The sequence below is a fragment of the Styela clava genome, chromosome 6 (genome assembly GCF_964204865.1).
Source record: "Styela clava chromosome 6, kaStyClav1.hap1.2, whole genome shotgun sequence".
Lineage (NCBI taxonomy): Eukaryota > Metazoa > Chordata > Ascidiacea > Stolidobranchia > Styelidae > Styela > Styela clava.
Window position 1 is genome coordinate 7790306 of NC_135255.1, and position 7712 is coordinate 7798017.

The window sequence follows — 7712 nt, forward strand, 5'->3', positions numbered from 1 at the left end:
GAACGACCAGTGTGCGACCACGGATTTCAAGCCTTGATCATCGTTTATGCTGCGTCGAGACTATCGCATACGCAGCCATACAGCAATCAAACAGACAAAACACGGTGGTCGCAAATTGGTTGACAATTGTTGGTCTTGTGACAGCGTGAAAACATTGGGCTTCTAATTGCATTTCTGACCGTCATATATTTCAAGAACACGGTTATTTCGAACAAAACTCGTTAAATTATAAACAAAGCACCACATCACAGCAATCAAACAGACGAAAACACGGTGGCCGCAAATTGGTTGACAAAGATATTATCGACGTATCGGAAATGCACACCCCCTATTCCCCCTCCTTCAAATGTAGAAACGCGAAACTTTCAAATATGGTTGAAAGAAACACAACTCTACCCACCTGCCAAGTTTCATCTTTTTATTTCTCATATTTGTATGGATTTTCAAGCTTTTGACAGCTACGAGTTAGTTCAGTGTCACCGCGCTGTGTTACGGTACCAGAACTTCTGTCTTGTGACAGCGTGAATTGAAATTGCAAGATGGTCCGTTGGACACAAAATGGCGTCCGATATCCGCAGAACGTTTAGTGACGTCATAGCAAACAAAAACAAATCTTACAGAGCTAACAGAAATATTTGAAATAAATAAAAGTAATAGCCTTCTGGAGAAAAATTTCATCTTCAACCACTGAAAAGTTCAAAGCAATTAGTCCAGTAATCAAAGAGAAAAGCGACTTTTTAAAAACGTGTCAAAGAACAAGAACAACAACAACATAATATTGAAACGATCGTTATGTCCACTACGTGTCCAACAAATATCTACGGTACGGTACCAGTAAATAATCCCATACCTGACATGAATGGTAACCTGATGAAAGGCCGTGGTTCGCCACATGGTTAAGCTGTCTTATCGGCTTTCTTCTTCCCTAGGATAAATATGTAAATCATAACCCTACTCCCTCTCGTCGTTGAATCAATGAACATGAACTAACGGCCATAGCTAACTTTAAATATACAACGGGCGGGCGAACAGCGTCTCCTACCAATGTGTTCTTTATTGGACACGAAATGGACATAACGATCGTTTCAATATTATGTTGTTGTTGTTCTTTGACACGTTTTTAAAAAGTCGCTTTTCTCTTCGAATACTGGACCAATTGCTTTGAAATTTTTAGTGGTTAAAGATAAAATTTTTCTCCAGAAGGCTATTACTTTTTTTTTTGCTATGACGTCATCAAAATTATTGCCATTGGGTGGCGCTACGTGTCCATATATTTGAGCATAGCTCTCTTGTATTATATGTTCATGTTCTATCTCCCATCCTGATGACGCCATTCAATTAATGAGCGATGATATATCGTTTTTTCTTAGTATCTAGCAGATTAGCGTAAACTAAAAATCATTTTCGGGTACAAAACATGACATGTATATATTACATTCGCTTCAATGTGCCTTCATAATGGAGTTATGGGATAATCCGACTGAAGGTACTTTTGGATAAGGTCGGTATAGACGCCATGCCATGATACTAGTTATTTAGTTCAAGAATATTGCCCCCAATTTCGGTGCAATTTATGATTTGAATTTATTTGTACCCATAAGAAAAAAAAGAATCACAAGACTACAGCGTTGCATTCAAGACTGGAAAATTCAAGAAAAAAAATTTAGTCTATGACGTTCACGACTTTTAGTCAACTCTATAAATTGGTACCCTGCATGAGATTCTGCAAAACAGAACACACAGACACATGACAAACACCCTTTTTTCAAGTAGCCTAGCAAAAGCGTCATTTTAAGCATATCCACGAACGGATTTGAAATATTGTCGTTTGATATTGTCCACTCTGCGAGGGTTTTTGGGAATTGTCCATTGCACTGCATATGCAAAAATGGTCAATCAAACTCAATAAACCAGAATGTTCACACAAATCACACATTGTATTTCGTATCCGCGGTTGTGACACTGATAATGTCAGCGGAATTTCTCCCGCTTACGGCGTCATAGCCACTCATCAATATAAGATGGAATGGAATCCCCGTTTATAGTCATACCACATATTTCAATATCGTTCGTACGAGTTCCTGTAGTGGACACAAACCGTCGTGAATGGTTAACTCCGGTGGACATAATTCTGTAGGAGATCTAAAATAAAATGATGAAATAATTTATCAGGAAAAGCGATGAAGTAATACAATATAAAATACTAGACCTATTATTGTAGGAGTCCCACTGATTCGACCATATCTCAGATCCAGGAGCAACGTGCGGAGCGACTCCCTCCAACGTTGTCCGATCTCGACTTGGCACGAGCCAAAGAAAACATTCTCTGAAACAGAAATATTGTTTGAATTAAGTGCCTGTGGTCATACGACAATAAGATTTTGCTGATTACCTGGCCTCCAATTCAACTCCGCCGAAAACCCATTGCTTCCGAATGGGTCTTGCTCAGGCTTTCGACCCCGTTGTCCTCCTTCCATCATTTTATCAATGGCCGCAAAATGACTAGAACCACCTTGCCCACCTACAACTGCTGGTTGTCTTATCAGATCAGTTGAGCATATCTGCAGCAAATTAATGGGGTTTCATTTTGTGTGTGACATTAAACGTTTGTTTAAACAATTAATGAATACGTACCCAACGCATGAAATTGCTCCAATCAACGCACGTACCTTTTGGGGGAGGTAGCTTTTGACATCCTGCACTCGTGCATGATGCCGTCTTGATTAGTAGGTTAGCCCCAACGGTATAGGTAGAAATGTGACTGATTGTCTTAATTCTAAGTGGTTTCCTTCCAAAATGTCCAATAAAATTGTCTTATGACAACTCTGAAAGATCAACACACGCATATTAGTCCATTACAAAAATTTTAACTCACCCCTCTGGGACATCGGCAAACATGACGATCGTTTTTCTAGCCCCTCCGTTTCTCAACCGACAGTGAGCGTGGCACGCTGTGGCGCAAGCTAAAAGCCCATGTCCCCTGCAGAAGTCGGTTGTCAAATACACCGATAACTATAGCATTCAAGTGGTGCAGGTGCAGTTTATTCCGCCAACGACCTGTACTCTAAGTCTACTACACTACACACCTGTACTCTACACTACACACGAGAAAAATGAAACATCAAGTCAGCGTTGCCAGATCCCAGTGATTCCCAAGCCAAGATACGACACAAAAAAGTAAGCCAAAAATTTTATCAAGTAAAAAACTCAAAAGCCCCGTGATTTGTCAGATTCGAAACTCTTGACACACTTGGATTACATTTCTAAAATGAATAACCAAATAAGAAGAAATATTAGGCGTCAATAGACAATATGTTTATTTCGTCGTGCAAGAAATCACAACACAAATACAAAACAAAAAGATTTTTATGCATTACACTCAATTACAGTAACGGATTTCATTGCAATTGATAGGAAGTCGCGAAGGACCAGAAATGGTCATCATAAGTCTGCGACACCAAGATTTAAAATGAGTCATTCAAAAATTTTACCAACAAGGTAGGTATTGATATAAATGATTGAAAGAGATAGAAAAAAAAAAGTCGGGAAAATTCAAGAGGACACCAATATTTTACAATTTAATATATATATACAATACAGGGTGCCGGTTTAGTATGTGATATATCTACATGTTTCTACTTGAATTTGCGATATACCGCAAAAGATTCTTCTTATACTTAACTATTAAAAAAATGATGCTTATTCTGCGAGTGTTTTAAAGTGTTGGCGATTATAAACTGGTTTACGTGATTAAAACCATCATTTTTTTTTCATAACATGATCCAACCACGTGCTGTTTACAGACACTGCCGCACTAATAGATAATTTTAGTACTATTTTCCAGATGGTTCGCTAGACTAAATTTTGATTACAGCAACTAAACTAAAGTTATGCGGATGGCATAATGACAATTAAGTTATTTGATTTCTTCAAACTATTTTTTGAAAACACGACTAGAAACCGACAAATAACACACAAAATAATGAAAACTAGGCGAAGTTTACAACCCTACATGAATATCTATCTGAGCGGCCGCAGAAATTGCAATTGTTATGTCATTGTTGACTTATTTCTGAGTGGTTGAGGCAATGGGCATATTAAATTTGCTCATTTGTTGAGACAATCGATGCTCAGTGGAAATGCAAATGACAACAAGCCATCTGTCGCGGACGCTATTATTATGGCAAAACCGGGTTTAATTAGACATGATGTATCGGTATTTAAGGTTAGACCACAATGTTCGTAGTGGTTCAAAGTTTGTCCGAAAAAAACTTTGCAATTCCGAGAAGTCTTTTATGAACTATGTCAATCAAAAACGAGACTGAACTTCAGACAACTATAAGTAGTTGTTCCCCTTTTTATATTGAGCTTATATGATAAAACAATATTGTAGTGTTAATACAATAGAAACGTAATAGAGAATGCAAAATAATGGCAATTAATCACACACATTTGATATCACGGTTATCATATAATTTAAATACCAAAAATTCTCCATTTTTTTATGTTTGTGCATTTTTCCTTTTTTATTGCCACTATTCTTTCATTCTCTTTTATAATGTCAGCAGAATTTAAAAAACAATTTCACTTTGGCCTTCTTTTACCAATTTTACATTTGTATAAATAAAATCGGCCAGCAAGCAAAATACAATTGCATATCATGTCAAAAAAATTCCGACAGTAAGGGCAAAATTAATGCCATGTTTTAAATACATCCACTGATTCAATTGCTCCCAGAATATTGATGAGTAATTACATTCATAAAATAGAGGATTGAAATTCTCGACTTGCACATTACTAGTCACATAGATTTGAAGCTACTAAATTGAATCCGTATAGAACATCATTCAACACAATTGCTCTATGAAATAATTTGATGCGAAAAGACCTGAGTTTTGTTTCAATAGTGGAAAAATATACATTGGTATAGCATTTACAATATAACAATACAATTTTATTTCGTTCTTTCGTCTACAACACAGAACGCACATAAAAAGACAATACACAGACAATGGCGACAAAAAGACCGGAAACTTGGGCAAAACCTAGAGTAAGGTTTATAGCAAACGTTGTAACCAGCGTTTGTGCCCATTCACCCACACTCACACAAGTGGAAAAACACATCACGACAATCTAACTGAGAAAAATAAATTCAGAAACAGCATACATAAACACGAAAAAGTAATATTCACGGGCGAAGCTTACTTTTATAGTTTTATATAATTTTGATGAGTAAAAGGGGTGAAGATTGCGAAATAAGTAGAATGAGAGTTATGTGTCGGTGCATGTGCAGAAATGCGAATCCTAATACTGTAATAACATAGGTTCGAGTTTAGAAAGTTTTCATTTAAAAATTTATAATCTTGAGCATTTGACAATGATGGTCAGCCATAGACTTAACTTAGTTCTGACACCAGTTTTAACTAACCAAAATCTTCAGTATGTCGCCTTCTCTACGCTGATATCCTAAACTAATCCCTCTTCTTGCCGAACGCTTAAAAATCTAGTTGTGAAAATCTTGTCTGATCTTCAATTGAGATAACTTTTGTTTCTCCAAGAGTATCATGAGCTTCTTATAAAGATATCATCTTCCCAGATAAGTAAATGACGGCCCTTAGACCTAGCTCGGATATGAATCCCATTATTCCCGAATCAGACTTATAAATTTATTATCAAATGCAAATTTCTCCAACACTTTATGTAGGTACTCCAAATCTACAGAATCAAATGCTTTCATAAGGTACAGCGACAATAGCGCATTTTTTCCGATAATGTTTTTTTTCTTGTTGACATACATTTCTAATAATACTGAGGATTTCACTAATTCTTCTTCCTGGTATTGCAGCTTGGTTTTTCTCTATAATATTAGGTAGTAAACTTTGGATTCTAGTTGTCAAAAATCTTTGTGATAATTTTGTAGTCTGAAGTTACTAAAGTTATTCTATAGTTTTCTATTTCATCTTCTGCCCCCTTTTTGTGTATCAGTGTTATATAACCAATTTTTTAAGCACCAGATATATGCTCTCCTTCGTACAATTCTTTTATTACCATTGTGAATACTTCTTTTATTATGTTCCAGAATTTTCTGTAAAATTCTATTCCCAGACCATCAATCTGGTCCTGGAGTTTTTCCCTTTTTAACGCTTTTTAATAGTTTGAAATATTTCTTCTCTTTCTATATTTTGATGTAATATTTCATTTTCTTCTTATTACACTTTTCTTTCTGTTGTTGTTACCCTATTCAAAAATATATTTCATAATGTCTCATTGCAATTCACTTTACTATATAATAGTAGTAGTACTTTGTAAAAGTCGAGTAACAATATTCATTTTGTCCTGCAGTTTATTTTGTATTGTGCAGTTTTTGTCTTTCAATTTTCTAATTGTTGTTTTCATATGTCTGGTTTTTAATTGTTTGAAAAAGATTTAGTACATTTTTCGTAGTGGTCATATTTTTCTGCAGGATTCTAAATTAATAGTTTTTTTTCATCTTTCTCTTTTGTTTTCTTGATTATTTCACTTTTCTTTTTATTTAGCTAGGTCAAAACTCTTTCTCCATTATCCAATTTTTCCTTAAGTTCTTGCAGTTTCCCCATATCTCTTCTATGTTGCTCTTTTTCTGCTCTGAGCATCTTGACAGAGAATTCAACTATGAGGTCTTTTATTTTATGTTTTATCTTTATCCATTTACGTTTAATTAAAGTTAGCATTGATATGTATATCAGCATAACGGTCTTTTTATATATTTTGATAGTTTCTTCTAAAATTTTAGCTTGTTTCCATATTTTTATCTAATTCAATCTTTCGTTGTAATTTATTTGTTTTTTGTTCTTCTTGTCTTTGCTCTTCTGCTTTTTTTTTTTTTTTGTAACTGGACTATAAGATATATCTTCTTGTTTGTCATCTTCCATTTTTTTATTATTTTTTTTTTGTCTTTTGTGTAATACAGTGCTTCCTGAGCTGTATGTATTTTCACAATCTGTTTCTTTATTTTTCTTCAATGTACACTTCGTTGATCTATTTCTTGATCATCAGTACTAATTTTTGACAAATTTCCAAATATTTTAGCCCTGATGTCTATTTTTTCTTTTTCTCTTGTGGTTTCATTTGGTGTGCTCTGTCCATCATTTCATTTTATCTGAATTGTTTTTTATCTTTGTATTGTGCTATTTGGTTCCAGTATCATGAATTGATTTTTTTCTAAAGCTTGATAAACTGTATTCAGTAGATGATTCAATCACTACGTCTGTTTCTTTACTTGCCAAAGCAGTGTATTCATGGGAATTGCAATACCGAAATGCAATACCTCATTTTCCTCAATATAGTATTGTCTTACTCGGTTGACGATTCGTTCAATACATCATTCTGTTCGTTATTCTCACTAGTCTTCAAACTATTCATTATTTGTGTCCTTTCTGGAATTTTTTGCTTTCCATTGAAGGTTCTATATCTTTCTAATTTTGGGATATAATACTCACAATTTTCCACCATGTTGTCAATATTTCCACATATTCGACATGTTGGTTTTTGTCCATAATATTTTACGAACAGTGAACATCCTTTGATTTTGTCATAACTTTTTATCGGATTATCTATTAAGTCAGACTTTTTTATGAGAAATCTTCTCATACCATTTTTCATTCCTTTTCCATCTTCAACTTGTTCAATTACCTCACATATATACAGTATATATCAGTGGCGGCGCGTCAATA

The 7712-nt window shown here is 34.8% G+C and overlaps 1 long non-coding RNA gene across 1 annotated transcript; it reads right to left on the bottom strand.

The window, feature by feature from the left end:
• Window positions 1-1300: 1300 nt before the first annotated feature.
• LOC144424571 (uncharacterized) lies at window positions 1301-2455 on the bottom strand. Its single transcript, XR_013476789.1, has 3 exons — window positions 2393-2455; window positions 2210-2326; window positions 1301-2142 (listed from the first exon to the last, which is right to left on the bottom strand). It is a non-coding gene; the product is annotated as an uncharacterized LOC144424571 (long non-coding RNA).
• Window positions 2456-7712: the final 5257 nt, after the last annotated feature.